The sequence below is a fragment of the Sylvia atricapilla genome, chromosome 4 (genome assembly GCF_009819655.1).
Source record: "Sylvia atricapilla isolate bSylAtr1 chromosome 4, bSylAtr1.pri, whole genome shotgun sequence".
In the NCBI taxonomy this organism is placed as follows: Eukaryota; Metazoa; Chordata; class Aves; order Passeriformes; family Sylviidae; genus Sylvia; species Sylvia atricapilla.
In genome coordinates this window covers 55,698,935-55,714,638 of record NC_089143.1, presented here as the reverse complement: position 1 = coordinate 55,714,638, position 15,704 = coordinate 55,698,935, and the positions used below count along the sequence as shown (strand labels likewise).

The 15,704-nt window shown below is 42.5% G+C and overlaps 1 protein-coding gene across 1 annotated transcript in view; it reads left to right on the top strand.

The window, feature by feature from the left end:
• The window catches only part of ADGRL3 (adhesion G protein-coupled receptor L3), a 480,164-nt gene that overhangs the window by 264,949 nt on the left and 199,511 nt on the right, over positions 1-15,704 (top strand). The window lies entirely within an intron of this gene.

The following is a 15,704-nucleotide window of genomic DNA, read 5'->3' as shown; positions in this document are numbered from 1 at the left end:
GAAGGAGAGGGGAGGAAAATTGTAACATCCTCTGGTGAAAACCATCCTGTGGTTGCCCTGGAGTGATTTAGTCCACTTCCTTTTTTGTTTTTTCCTTTTTCTCTTCCATCCCTAGCGTCACTTGGAATTAACTAAAGTTGTGGGTTTAAATTTGTCTAATTTACTCTTGCTTGGAGACACTCGTTGGTGTTTTAATGTACCTTACTCACTTTGATCATAAGTCAATTAGGAGCAGGTAGAAACTAAACTGATTCTGTTGCTCTTAACCAGCATTTGTATCAGCTTAACTAAATTAGTTTAATTAAATCAAACACTACTGCATTCCTCAGTGTTCAAAAACAGTGTCTGTGCTTGTGCGTGTGTAACACCAAAGGTGCACGTGTGCTGAATATGTATGACATCACGTGCAAGCGAATTTCTGAATAACAACCTGCATATCTGTCTGGGAATTTATAGGTTGTCAATTACTCTGATGTTGTGTCTAATGGGGAGATGAAAATCCCCCTATAAATTCAGCTCACTGCTTTGGCGGCTTTGCTGACAGACTAGTAAACAATTTCTATGCAGAGTGTGATTTTCTAGTTTAGGAATGGAGCCACTTAGATTAGAACTCAGTGTTTTAGTGAGAAATGTCTAAAACGTTTACATAACCTATTTACATATGAATACAAACATTACAGGCTTTATATTAACAGCCCTTGTTGTTGCTCATTACTATGCATAGAAAAAGACATCAGCATTTCTAGTAGCATCTACAAAATTATAAATATGTGATAGAGTAATTACTGATTTGGAAATCCAAATTATATTAAAATGATTGTAGCATCTGTGTCTCCAAAAACCTCTCCATTTGTCAATTCTAATCTTCTATTGCTTAGGCAATAAACATGAGTCTGATGCCTATTTACACAGTTTTGTATGAATCCCACCCGTCCCATGAAATTTAAAAAGAAAGTGGACAAAGGAATTTGATATCAAGGTATCTGAAATTGGTCTGTAGCTGTTTCTCTCACCTTTTCTTTATCCTACACCCACAAAAAGATGAGATTTGGTGATAGATGTTGCAGATTTAGCTGAAGCAACCAGGAGCTGCCAGAAAGATCATTCTGGAGCTGATTAGATTCTGCTCGCACAGTAAAAACTGCCAAGAAAGTTCCTGCCAGAAAACAAAGGAATCAGTTCAGGGCTGTTCCTTTACTCTCTTTACTGCAGCCCTGCTTGTGTCAAATGGTTATGAAGGCCCTCTGTAAGCCAGGGAGGCATTTGGTGTGCTCCATGGCACGAGTGAACGCAAGTCAAGCCTTACTGTGGGGACGGGGATGCAGAGTAGAAACCAGGCAGAGGTTCTGATGCCCTTCATTGTAACAGAACTTTACTTCCAGAAGAGACCCTGTAGATCTCAGCAGGATTGGGCAGTAGATTTCCCAGGCCAGTAAAGAGTTATAAAAGTAGTATGTTTACATATACAAGTTTTTCTTCTGTGGCTCTTAAAAGACTTCGCAGGGCGGTCAGTGTCATGCTTCCAGTGGTGCGGAAGAGCAGAGATGTGCCCTGTAAGGTCGCTGTGCCTCCCAACAGAAATCTCAGTAGGAGCTCCTTGTCCACCTCCTGTCTGGGCTTTTGCCACTAGAAGACACCACCCAAGGGAATTTATTCACTGCTGAAGCTGGTTATTTGTAGGAGTGTCTCCTTCCAGGTTTCTCGATCCTGGACCAGAATTCGGGCAGGGGGAGTCAATGGGAGATGATTTGCTTGGAAACAATGTCCTCCCTAGCAAGAGCAGTTGCTGATGTCATGGGTGCTCAGGTAAGCTGGTCATGGAATGACATTGTCACGGTGACCTTTGAAAAGGTCTTTGGGAACTGATCCATGTTTTTCCTCTTGCCTGATGATGGAGAATGAATGCTTCATCTGAAGTGGTATGTTTTCCCTGGCACACATGTCCCAGTTTTAGCTGAGCCATCCATGATTCCCCCGTGGCTTTAATTATGGCACTGCCTCTAGTTGTCATCTGTCTTTACACCTTCAACTTACCCCACACAGGGACTTAAAGGCTTGTATATGCATAGTAACAGTTCCACGAGATGAAATGCTGCTGTATACATAAAGCATTCATCACACCTGCAAGGGAGGTTTGAATAAAATCCCACGTAGTTTTACTGCATGAGCAATGAAAGACCAGAAATGACAAATGGGTTGACAAATGGTGTGCAGTGCATGAATAGCATTATTTATTTGCTCAGTTGTGTCGGAGTGAGTGAGATGAGGTGTTTTGTGAGAGTTGTCAGAGCATTTGTAAAGGCAAAAGCTGCAGAATCAAGCCCCAGGCCCTGGCAGTAACAGGTGGGTAGCCATTAGGTGGAAAACCAAAGCGTCTTTTTTCCCAGGCTGCATGTTGCAGGAGTGCCACGCAGGATGAGACTGGTTGGGGCAGAGGAAATTTCCTGGCTGGTCAATATTTTCGGGTTTGTCTGTCAGTCTGTTCACACTGAACTTTCTCAGCCCTGTCCATATGTCTGTCCTGGCTAACTCAGTACAGTGCGGGGCATTGGCTTTTTATGCATGACAGTTCAAAAAGCCTGGAGTGAGATAAAGTCTGCCAAAAGCAGATACGAGGAAAAGCCTCACCTTCTCAACATCTGGAAGAGAATTAACTTCTGATAGATGGACTGAGAAAAAGAAGGAAGAATTTGGATGCCACCTGTGTCTTAACAAGCCATTCTTGTTTACACTAACAAAGAGAATAAAATGCAGTCACTCACCTATTATTTTACTGCAGTCAGGGTTAGCAGTAGTGAATATATGGAGAGTTCTGTTGACCCCAAAGGTGAGTTGAGATGTCCTCACCCCTGACTGCATGCTCTCCAGCACCTGAGATCTATAACCCACTGCCCCTTGTTACAGCCAGGCTGCAATTTGGACTATGTAAGTCCTGCATGATTTTAAGTCACCATTCAGAAAAAGCAGAGCCCCTTGCAAGTAGAAAAGGTTTGGGCTTCACCAACATCAGGGTGCTCTGCTACAGGCTGGGTTAGCTAAGTCTTTACAGCCATCTGTGGAAATACATCAAGCTCTTTCAGATCCACAGAACGGAATCTGTGGCAGTGAATTACTTCAGAGAGCAGAGACAGAGTAGCTGCAATCATCATCAGACCAGTGTGCTTGGCACTAACAGTCCTGACGTGTGCAGATCCAGCGCTTCTTGTGATTTTAGAGTCGGGGAAGTGTCATGGCATTAACAGCTACTTGCTGTGAGTTGCTGAGCTGATGCAGGGGCCCCAGTGTCATGTGGCTGGGGGAATTGCTTCTTGGTGCCTGGCTGTCACCTCTGTAGCCGTGCCTTTGTCTCCTGGAAAGAAAAGGGAGCATTATAAATATAAATGTCAATAGGGCAAATGTGGAGTTGGATGTGTCAGAACATCCAGTAGCAACTTGAGAGTCACAAGCACCCAGAACAGAGTTCAGTAGGGCCAAAAGCCAGTTGGCAAGTTACCCTCGGCTGGGAAACACAGCATGAGTCGGTGTGTTCAGAAGTCAATTTCTGGTCATGGTGCCAGTGCTGAAAAGCTGCTCGAGCCATGGCCTCTGCTCAGCAAGGGACACTTTTTGGGTTTTCTCCCTCACTGGGGAGAAATTTTCCCATTACCTCACCAAAGTTTGTCTGAGCATCCACAGTCAGTTCAGTGAAAGTCCAGAGAGTCTGGGCAGCTGGTAAGTGTTTTTGTCTGGCTCTTTGCAGTTCAAGTGCTTGCTTTCAGTAGTTGTACAAAGCTGGGGACAGATTTTTCTCCTCAAAACTGGATCTTCTGGTAAGTCAGAGGAGCTGTTTGTGAGAGGGCAGGAAGAGCGCAAGACAGGAATTTTAGGGAGAGGGTGGTTAGGATGTAGCATGTGGCTGATAATCTTGTAGAGAAGTGGGCAGAGTTACAGCCAATGAGTGTGGGTCACATGTATCGTGTGGTCCTTTTTACACATCTTTGGCAATCTTTTAAAACCGTAATATTCTAGGCAGACTTTGGGTGGATGGTTTGGAGGAGTCTTGCTGGTGGCATGAGCTGCTGAAATTCTTCATGTATTTTCTTAGTCCAGGAGTACCCTTGATTGTGCGCTCCTGCTACCCAGCTCAGACCTCGTTAATGGGATGTGGTGCCTGTAAAGGACTGTTCACCCTCTGAATTTCCTAGGATGTGGATCATGCCTGTGGGCAACTATGTAAGGCCAGCAGCATGTTTGGGTTTGTTTGGTTTTTTCTAGGAACAAGTTGCTTTTTTGCTTGTTGCAGTCAAGTGAATAGTTGATGTCTTCCTCCTGGCAATGCTGGAGCACTTATGACCTAGGCCATGATGTGGTTGGGAGTAGACAATGTTGCTCAGGTGTCCAGTAGGTCTCCTGAGATAACAGGGAGGTGTCAGAAGCTGTGGTCCTCTCCACCCTGGTGACAGCTGGCAGAGAGAGCTAGAGCACCCCAAGGAGCATCAATACACGAAAATATCTTCCATCTTCTTATCCTTCAAATGCAGGCAAGAGGAATGTGATAATGGGAGCTGTGCTCTCTTGGGAAACCCCATTGACAAATCTGAGGGCTTTGCATGGAAGAAACAGTGCAGCTCCCTGTCATAAAATGGAGACTTTTATTTGCTTTTATTAAGTAACAGAAACTTAATTAAGTTTCTCCTGAATGTAATAAAACAATACAGCTGAATGTAGATCAGTCCCAAGTAATTGTTTCACTGCTTTAGCAGCTGTTTAACTAATGCTTCAATGTTAAATAGGAATGCTGATATTTTATTTCTTTATTTTTTCTTCTTCTGTTTTAGAAGGGGCTAAGTGGTCTCTTTCTCAGGGGACTGTGAAGTTAGCCGTGGCCCTTTGAACCTAATTAATCAGTGGTGAGCCTCTTCCAGGGCTGGCTGTGGAATGCTCTTTAATTGCTCACTTGTGCAGTCATTTGTTTTGTTTAACCTGCGACGGATTAAACTCAGTTATAAAGGTCCTTGCTTCTGTTGTAGAACAACTCCAGCCATGCCACAGCAGGCTCTGTGCTTGATTCCTGACCCCCCCCAGGGATGGAGCAGGGAGACTTGGAGGGACATCACTGCCTGGACGCACTGGAATTTTTGTGGGTCTCCCCATCACAGCCAGTGAGTTTCCCAGGGTGTGCTCTTGGCAAAGGGAGGATCATTAGCTGTTAATATAACCCAGGAATTCTCCAGATATCTCCCTCGCTTTCTTTCATTAAATGGGGAACTTTAGAGACAGAAACTTTAATGATTTTCTGTGTGTGTGTGTAATCCTGTATGCTCTGCTGGGATCCCTCTGGCATCCCATGTCTCTGAACAGCTGTCAGGCAGCTCAGATTCTTTTCCAAATTGCCAGTCTCCAAAAATATTTCCTTCTCTTCTCAAGTATGGAATTTCGCCCTTGAGTCAGAGAGTCTGTGCAAAGCAATAGCAGGTTTCAGTGACAAAACTGCCCAAAACATTAGGGCCAGAAATAAAATCTTTTAAACCAGTTGGGGTGGTGACCAGGACTGTGAATTTCCAGGCTACAGTGAGACTCTGCTTTCTCTTCCAGCCCAAGTGAATTGTTTTGAGACATTGTGTTTCTTGTAATGCCTGCCATTAACATTCAAAAGAAAGCTAGATCATTTTAACATGTTTCAAAAGGGGATGTTAAAATTTATCTTCCTTTTTATTAGATCCACTGCAGCAAGGCACCCAGTGGCTTTAGAAATGTAAGTAATGAAAAGCAGAGAACAAATGTTAACTATAGAAATGATTTATGGAGACATCTGATGAATTTATCCTGCATCTTTACCCTTTCATCCATCTCCCTGGACTTCAGCTAGTGTGTCTGAGCAGCATCAGTCACATATTTTAAAACTGACTTGCCAGAAACACGCTCCATGCTCTGGAATGTGGATTTCCCAGTTCTTGCCCCACCTAAGGCTCCCATACAATCCTGCACAGGCTTAATTTTTTTTTTTTTTCTCCTATGGAACTCTCTGGATTGGATTACCAAAGCAGGCACTCTATGGCACAGCCTGCTGCCTTGAAAAATGCTTAATAACTGTCAGCTTCATCTGCTCCCTATGAGAATTGAGGAGTCCCAGGCCATGCTTGAACAGCTGTGCCTTTTTGTAGCTCCTCGAGGAAGAACCAAGCTCTTTGGAAGAATCCAGCCCTGGTGGGAGGCAGAGGCTTTCTGGAAAACTTGGCCTTTGAGTTTAACTTCCCCAAAGGAAGCTGTCTTACGTACAGCGAGTTTAATTCTTTAATTCTCAGGCGAGCTCTATATTATGAAATAGTGAATCCTCTACTGACAAAGTATTTTCCACATCGTCACAAAGAAGACTTGAGGTTTTGCAGAAGCCCTATTCCTCTGTTCCTACCAGCTGTTGTCCTGCAGATGTTCAGAGGCCCTTTTCTTATCAGGAATATAGGCGTATCTCAAAGGAGTATTTTTAGCCAAATCTCTGGTTTTTAAACGTGTATTTTAAAGTCATATAAGGTATGTAACGAACAAGTAGGGTCCCTTTCAGGATGGTGACTAGAGGATGAGGAAGGAGAAGAGCTGGTGGGTGTATGTAGCTGATGATGGATAGATGGATGGATAGATGTGCTGAAAACTGCCCTGGGAAGGACAAGTCTGGAAGGAATGGGGGACTGAGAGGGTCGAGGTGTGTGATCAGGCTTTGCCCAGCCTAGTGCTGAGCACAGTGTAAAGAACCCTCTCCACAGCTACAGGACATATGTTTTCAAAAATGCGTCCTTCTGTCCCTTCCTGTGTTGCCTCACGCAGCCACAGAATGTTCAGTGCTATGTTTAGACATTTTGAGCAACTTCACAACGGCAGTTTCAATGCATTTGATGTTTGGCTTTTTTTCTTTCCCCTTACTGTTTGCTTCTGAATATGCTTTGGTTGGGCAATGCGGAGCTGGGAAGCCTATGAAGGTTTTGTGACACTGTGATTTCTCTGGAGCTTAGAATCAAAGTGCAGGCTGCTTTTATTCAAGCTTTGGGCTGAAGATCAAAGAGGCAGCACTGGTTGTGTTGGAATAAAATAAAAAAAGAAATCGCTTTTGAATATTGAATAGCATACTTAGTTCATTTGAGGATTATTTTTTGAGAAAATTTGTTTTGTTTCTGATGGTTATTTGTCTTACTTTAATGCCTGAGGCACAAAGAGGGCCAAGTCTCCTTTGCACGAGGTGCTGTACAAAATCAGGGACCATGAACAGATTCTGTATTAGTGGCACACGATGTGGCAGGCTATTACTCACTAATATTATCTTTTTGTCTGAACTGCTTTAGCTGTGGTGCTAAAGTCACAACCTTTGACACGTTGATCCTGTGTTTCATTTGGTCAGGAAGCTTACTGTACCCTGCTGCCTCCCTCCCCCTGCCCCCACCAAAAGGCTGAGGGCCAATTGCCTCCTTAACTAAAATCTGTGGACCTTTCCTTAAAAATCACCTCAGTATCATGCTATTGGCAATAGCTATGTAGAGAGATGTTGCTCTGGGTTATAGAAGCAGAGCTGCCTCGTGTGCCTTTGGTTCACTCTTCAGTTCATCAGGGAGTTGCCCAGCCTTGACCTTCTCTGCTGTTTGGATGTGTTCATTTTTGTTTCATTCAGTTATTATGTCAAATTTGAGATGGAGTGCAGTACAAATTATTTTGGCCCCAAACCTTTCTTTAACCCTATTTGCAGAGGTGAAAGGCTAATATGTTAAACCTACCAGCCCATGCATACAGATTACTTCAGCCCCTTTAGAGACAGTGTTCTCTGATTTCAGTTTTATCTTTTGCAGGAGCTGTTGAGTGGCTGGGATGAGGGCACTGTGTGGTGACAATTAGCAAAGAGGGGTGTGGTGAAAGTGATACTGAATATTCCTTGAAAACAGGATGAAATATTTATTTACTATCTTTTGTTGCTATATTTAAAACGTTTCTAAATGTACATGTTCAAATTTGCTTTCTGCTCAGCCAGTGCTGGGCAACAGGTTTGTACCTCACAGTGCTACAGGGCTGCAGCGCCGTGGTCTCAGGCAGAGAATTGCTCCCTGTGCTGCAGGCTCAGTAGACAGGCAGGATCTGAATACATTTCAGAGCTGTTGTAGAGAAAATAACTCATTTCAACTTGCTCTGGCTATCCCAGCTCTGGCTAGCTGCACTAAAGAAGAAAAAATGGGCTTTACCTCACATTGACTTGTGTTAAAATGGCAATGAAGACAAAGTAATGTGGAGTGCCAGCTGAAATTCAGCCCAGATCTCCTTTAGCCTTTAATTTGACCTCCTAGCCCAAATTAAAAACCAGATTGTTTTCTGTTCACAGTTATTTTAACTAGTGTTAAGTCTGGCTAAACTGATGAGCCTTTTATTGGTTGGTTTATTTTAGGTGTTTGCTCTCCTCTCCAGATACCCCAACAGTGTTTTGTAAAGTGGTTTTTTATTAGGCTGCTACAGAAGTTTATGGAGTTGGAAAAACTAGAGTACCTGTAAAAGGGCAGATGTAGTTCTTTAAAAGATGAGCTTTACAGGCTTAAGGCCTGGCTGGTGGGGTGTTTAGCCTTGAGGACCATCCATTAATGCTAGCCTGCATTGCAAACCTGGCCTTGCTTGTGTCCTCATCTCCCTGCAGCTGGAGCAACGCTGTGACTGCTTGAGATGTGCTCAGTGCAGATCTGTTTTCCATGCTGACCCAACCTTTTTGTCCAAATGCACCCAGTGTCTTGGGCAGATTCTTTTCTCATTCTTCCTTTAAGGATGAGAGTCTCTTTCGCCAGGTTTGTGTTCAGGTTTCCTGTAGCTGCAGAGTGTGCTGCACCCTGGCACATCAGCTCAGGACACGCGGCAGGCTTGCCTGTTGCCCTACGTGCTCATTGCCTTTGGGGATTCCACCTCCTCTCCTCGCTGTGCTAATTGCAAGGAGATGGGGCAAAAGAGATCCAAGGAAACTGTAAAATGTAAGAGACATTACATGATGAAGCACAGAGCAAAAAGATTTGTTGCTTGGGGGAGCTGTCTTTTGGAGATCCATGATGAATCATGTCATCCCCACTGGAAGGTCCTGCCCTAGACCTCAGATCACTGGCCTGAGGAGACCCTGGCAGCTGAGAAGATACATCATGTTCAGGGCTGGACCAAATTTTTATTAAAAAATCCTAAATCTTGTGAATTTGCAATTAAATGCCTCTTATTAAATTTTAAGAGCCTTATCAATTACTTGAAACAGTTCAATTAACTTTTTTGTTATTTAGTGTGTAAAATTGGTATTTAATTTATTTCCAGGACCAGTTTTCCTTCTTGCTCCCAGGCTCTCCAGTACATATCAAGGTAGTCCTTTTTGTCATGGTTGCACCCCATATTTGGTTTGGCTCTGCAAAGTTTTTCTCGTGTTTTGCAGGCTGGGGTTTTTGGGGTGGTTTTGGAAGCTTGTTTTCCTTCAATTTTCCTTTTTTGAGTATACAATAATAACAAGGGGAATAAAATAGGTTGGCGCTGTAGAAAGAGGACTCCTTTTCCCATCAACCTTTGTAAGATTTTGCAATAATCATAGCAGTTTAAATATATCTTGTTGGCATACCTGCACAGAGGCACTTGGCGAGGCTGCAATTAGATCATCCTGTCTGCCTCATCCTGTATTAGTTTGATCACATCAGAAGCAGCCTATCTGACAGCTCTAGCACCTGGATAATTAAAACCCGTCAATAAAACAACAAAATGCACTGTGTAGTGGGACTCGTCTGTGCTAGCATTAAACACCGCAGATAATTATATCGCAGCAGAGGTTGGAAAGCCAGCCACTCAGTGCTCTGAAAGATCAATAAAAAGGCCCATTCATAATGAAAAAACTGCTAGAGAAACTGGATTTTCATCTCCCTGTCATTAGATGCTTTGCTTTTAAGGTTTTGCAGAGGCAGAAAAAGATTCTGTTGAGGAATTCTTTGTTTCTGGAAGCTAAACAGGTGGAGGATTTAGCTTTGCTTTTGTGCAGCACATTACTGAAAGCAAATGTGCTGAACCCAAGTATTTTCTCGAGGCTTACAGTTCTGTTCTCCACTCTCCACTGCCTCCCTTCTCTGCTTGCCTTTTTTTTTTTTTTTTTTTTTCTCCCCTTATTTCCAATCTATCATGTGAGCTCTACTTTTTAGTGATACTTCTCTTTCCTTCCTATTTTCTTTCTCCAGGGCATTATTTATTTCTTTGTTTTTTTCCTCTTGGATCTTCCTAAAGGGCTGATTTGGAAATACCAAATATTGACAGAGGAGAACGCACTCTTGGCTGACTTATTCACTGTGACAGTCTCTTTCTTAAAGCACTCATCCAGAGAGGAGATTTTTGTGTTCCAGGGAAGGAAAACGATGTCTTGTAGCATTGCCATGAAGGATAATGAATTAAGTCTGTCTGTTACTGTAAAACCATTAGAAAAGCATAATAGACCTTGAGAAAGAGGCTTAGATATTGATGTCTTGGCTATATTAACGTGCTTGGGCACATGATGGCTGCCTTGTCTTTGCAGAAATAAATAAAAAAAAGAAGTCTGTGTAAAGTAGGTGTTTCAGCTGAGGGCAGAGAGAAGGAACGCCTTGTTTTTTTGGCAGCCAGCGCTCATGAAACACAGGCGAGTGGTTTGGTTGGCACACGTGGGCATTAAGGATCCCTTGTTGGAAGGTGCTGTAGGTGGAGGGTAGCACCAGCTATGAGCAGGATGTGTTAGCAGAGTATGGGCTGGATATGGCAGCTCAGTACGTGCTGTACAAATCTTAAGTTCATGGATGTGAAGTTTTCCCATCTTCAGAGTGTTTAACGCCCTAGTTTGGATTCTGACAATCTGTGGATTCAGAGGAGGCAGGTGGTTTCCCCATTTGTAGTAGCTTCCACTGTGCCATGTTCACAGGAGCTTCTGGTGTTGCAGAAATTGTTGCTTCCTCTCTGAAGGGCTTGTCCCTGGAGGGTAAGGTGAAGGAGGGTTTGTTGAAATCGATGTTTGAGCCTCGAGGCTTGTTGTGGAGCTGTGCATGGATTCTGGTTGCTCTTCTCCTGATGTCCCTAGCACAACAGGTGCCTGCCTCCGTGGTTTAGGCACCTGTTTTTATTGTCTGGTCCCCTCCTAGATGGGGGTTGGAGGACTTGCTGGTATTACACCTGCAATGATGAATGCTGAAAGGCTTTTGTTTTGGGATTGATCTTTTATTTTATGCTGCCTTTGCATTTTTGTTCTGGCAAACATATTGCCTCAGACATGTCTAGCCTGATGTTGTTGACATGTCTATGCTTTAAAAGTTTCTGGAAAGCCCAAAAATAAACTGCCAAACTATTATTTTTTCCCTTTTTTTTTTGTCTCTTGCTAAATATATTAACAATGTCAGCATTGAAAAAAAATAAAGATATCACAGCAGGAATAGCAGCTGTTTATGTCTAAAGTGTTTCTGCTTTGCTATCACAAGATGACCTTGTCACTTAAAAATCATAAAAATATTTTGAGGGAGAAGAAATGGAAGTTTGCTGAAGGGGAATGAAGTTTTGGTGCTGTTTTTAGTTAAAGTCTGAACAGAGAGTTGTAAGCAGAGTTAAGCCCTGCAGCTGGTCCTGAACTCAAATGTTTCCTTCAGTCCAAATGCTATAAATGCAAAACAAATGACATATGAAATACTATTCCCGTTTCACATTAAAACTCCTGAAAGTCGATTTCCACTGGAACTGGGAGAAGTTCTTCAAAAATTATCCATGTTTTCTGTTTCTATTAGTGTATTTGTTGCATTGGGTTAACATCTTGCTTCTAGGTTAAATACGTTTCTACATATCCAGGTGGAAAGACAAAATGGGAGTCTTAACAAGCAGGAGTAAATGCAGTTGGAAAGAATGCATAGGGAACCCTCCTTTTTTTTCTTTCTTTCTTTCTGGTTGTTGTTGGTGTTTTGTTCCGTTTTGTTTTGTTTTTGTGGGGTTTTTGTTTATTTGTTTGTTTTGGCTTTTTTTTTTTTTAACTGCAACAATTTACACTTTTCCCAGTAGGGTGATTTTTTCTTTCCAAAACATAGATGTGAATAACATGAAAGTGTGTTTATGAGATGATGGATGCTTAAAGGCTGCTAGGTACCTTGGACTGACTTTTAGGAGGGCTTGGAGTATTCTCTTTTCCTGAACATAGAGGAACAGACAGGAATTGGTGTCTCAAGTCAGGCTCAAAATGCTGATCTTGGGTTTTGCTTTGGTTTCTGGTCTCTTGGTTGGTCTTGCTGAGCTGTATGGACACTCTTGGTTCAGGGAAAGTGTCCACAAATCCCAGGAGCGATTGTGGAGGTGGCTCAAGACATGGAGAGGGTGTTTGAGAAGCAGTGTCTTTACTCAAGTGCCCACCTTGCATTTCAGGACATAACAGGGACAGGTGGATGATGGCAGGTAGAAATAAGGACTGCAAAATAAATATAACCAACACACACACAAAAAGTTGGCTGTAAATTCTTGTCTGATTTCAGAATAAAAACAACAGGGTGAACTAAAACCACTTGAGGGGCTACTTTAATTCTCCTCTGTCTCCAGAACATTTGCCTTTAAAATGCTGGATAAACTAATAAAATGGAAGCTGTTTTTTTAACAGCATAAAATTGTCTGTCTGGTCCCCTAAATTCCCAGAGTCCTCTCACAGTTCTCTTGTTTGCTTGGCATCAGAACAGACGGAGAATGAGGAAATACCCCAAGGGGCCAGGGATTGCTTGGAAAAGTTGTAGCATGAGGGCAATGATGGGGAAAGAAAAGTGGTTTTCTTTGAAGGAGCTGATGAATCAGTGCTAGAAATAAGAGGTGCTTGTGTAAAGGCAGTAATTAAAGACATGGATGAGTGTGAAAAAGGTGACTACAGTTTTCTGGGGTACAGTTGTGCTGAAGCCAGCAATGGAAGCAGTTCCTGCACTATTGGAGAAGAATCCAGCGTGATGCAGCGCTGCTGTTCCTACTGTAGAGCTAAAGGAGCTGGGTGGTGTTTCTGTGATTGCCCAGTAGAGGAGACAGGTTCGTATTTACCAGCTTCATACCAGCTGCTGCAGTGATGGTTCTCACTGCAAACTGTACCTCCAGTAGCTGGCAAAGGACATGACAAAAAAAAACCACCCAAGAATGAAAAAGAAAATCCTTGCTCTATTTACTGGAAAGGTCAATACCCAGCACTGAGCCTCACAGCTTGCAGGAGTTTGGAACAAGTATTGCCAAGACCCAGGTGCCAAGAAATCCCAAGATTCCATGTAAAATCCTGTGATTTACAAGGAAGAACTCATGGCCTGGTTTGCTGGAAATGGAGTATGGCATGAATACATTATGGTTTTTCTCCCTGTCATTTTCAAGGCTACAGATTCATCATCTTTTACACATCTCCTTTCCTGTGTCACTTTTTGCATGTCACTTAGTGTCACCTGGGCCTTTAATCTTTCTGGAAAGAAATATGACAAAGCTGAAGGGACCAAGAAGCCGTTGTAAAAAGGATAAAATGCATGAGCAAAAGCAGAGCAACCAGAGCTTTAATGATGAGTGTTTTTTACCTCTTTCTCCCCTTAAAATTTCCATAGCCCGATGTCTGACAGTAATAGTTCATTGAACCGGCATTAGGTTTTTTCCTATGGTTTTTAGTGTAAATTGCCATCATCCCTTAAGTGTGCTGGAATGAGAAATCTGCCTGTTTCACCCTGGGATGATAAAAGGAAGCTCAAAATGCCAAGTGCCAGATGCAGTTTTGCTGCCCATAGGAAAGGAGTGTGGAAAGGAGAGGAGGTTGAGGTATTCTGGTTTTCAGTTGGGTTTTTTTATTTTATGGGTTGTGTTTTTTATTATTATTTATTTTTTACTCTGAGCCCCTTTGTAGTTAATTTTGTGAGGTACTGACACCACATAGTATTAGAGATTTTGTCTGAGAGCTTTTCATTTGGTTTTCTGTTTTTCCTCCCCAAGGTGGCAGTGATAATTTGATCTCACCTTCTTTGAAAGTTCCTGTGCTTGGCAGGCTTTGCCATCCCCCATTCCAGGAATGTGTAGGGGGGCTTCAGGATGTCCTAGAGTTGGGGGGGAAACTTTTGCATTTCTGTGTGTCCTGCGTGCCCCATTCAACCCCTTCTATCATGAAGCTTTTAGTCTGTTTGGTGATACTGAAGAAGCTAGCACGCATTCGAGAAGCTTAAAACCCTGGTGTTCACAGAGAGCTTTCTAGGTTGTGTGTTTTCACTTCTGTTTTATGTGTCCAAGTTCTTGCATTAAAAAAAAAAAAAAAAAAAAGGGCCACAAGGAAATGCTTGACCATTCAAAGCAAATGCTTCCTTGCAAACAGAAAGAAAACACAACACAGATGAACCCTAAATGTGTTTGTTCCTCCTCCCACCTCCAATTCCTCCTAATTCTGGATCTTTACTTGTGATTTTGAAAGGTATCTTTGATCCATTGCTGTTATTCTGTGTAATGTGGCCAGTGCTGTCCCTTCAGCCAGGAGTACTATTGATTAGACCAGTGAAATTGCTTTTTGAAAGGCACATTGAACCCAGTAAAGGATTTTTGTTGAAAGTGAAATTTTGGATGATGTTCAAAGCCTCTCCTGGAAAACTGCCCACTTGCATGGTCCGAGCTACCTGTGATATCCCAGCATGATTGAGGACAGTTATCTTTTTTGTTAAGAAAATTGTTTTTCTGTCTATATAATGAAACTAGTGACTTGCTGTGGTAACTGCTGTCTTTCAACTAGAAAACACAGGAATGTCCCAGCCTTTTGGATTATCTGGTATCCAGCAAAACAGCCTGATGAGCAAGCGTATCAGCTCTTATTATTCTTTCCATAAAATTAAAGAAATTATGGAGCTTAAGGCAGTCACTAATGAATCAATTTTAATTTATAGGCTCAAATAAAATCCGCATTAAGGCTGACAAACTGTAGCCTCAGGTAAACACTAAGCATTTCCACTGAGGACCTAAATGAATTCTGTGCTGCATGTCACAGCTTCTGCCAGAAGAGCAGGAGGGTCAGGGGTCCCATTTCACATCAGAGGAGGCATCTTTAGAATCCTAAAGAAAATAAATGCAGTGGTCTATCCTTAGGAGGTCTCTTTCTGGCGTGCAAAAGCAGAAAAATCTAATGATATTTCTCCTATTTTTTTTTCTTTAAACAAAGAAGCAGAAGATTTTTCTCTATAGAATCACTGTTGGCTAAATATTTTTGCATCACCAGTAGTACATTAGAGGTGCTTGTCCCGTGAGATCAGAGGCAAACGTGGGTTTCTACGCATGCTTAAGTCAGTCCCCCATGGACCTGTATATGCCTCAGGAAGAGCATCTTGCAGAACACAACCTCTGTGTGCATGCTCTTAAGCTGAAAGATGTTCACTGCAGCAGGCAGGGTCACTTCCTTCTGCGTGTCTTCTTCGTAGACAACAAGCTTTTTGGGAAAAGTACCTCATTTCAGGAGATGCATCCATGCTGGGAAGAATGATGGAATAAAACTTAGCCATTTGTGCCTAATGCAAGGGTGTTGTCTTGTGAATGATCAGACTGGGAAGTGTCCCTACAAGGCCTTGTATGAAAAACATTATTTTGGTTTTTAGACTGCTTATTTGGTGATTTTTTTCTTCTCCCACTCAAGTGTTGCTGTTTCTAGTCTTTGCTTTGGCTTTAGCTGAAGATAAATACACGATAACTGGTTTTGTGGGACACTTCATAAAAACGTCGCA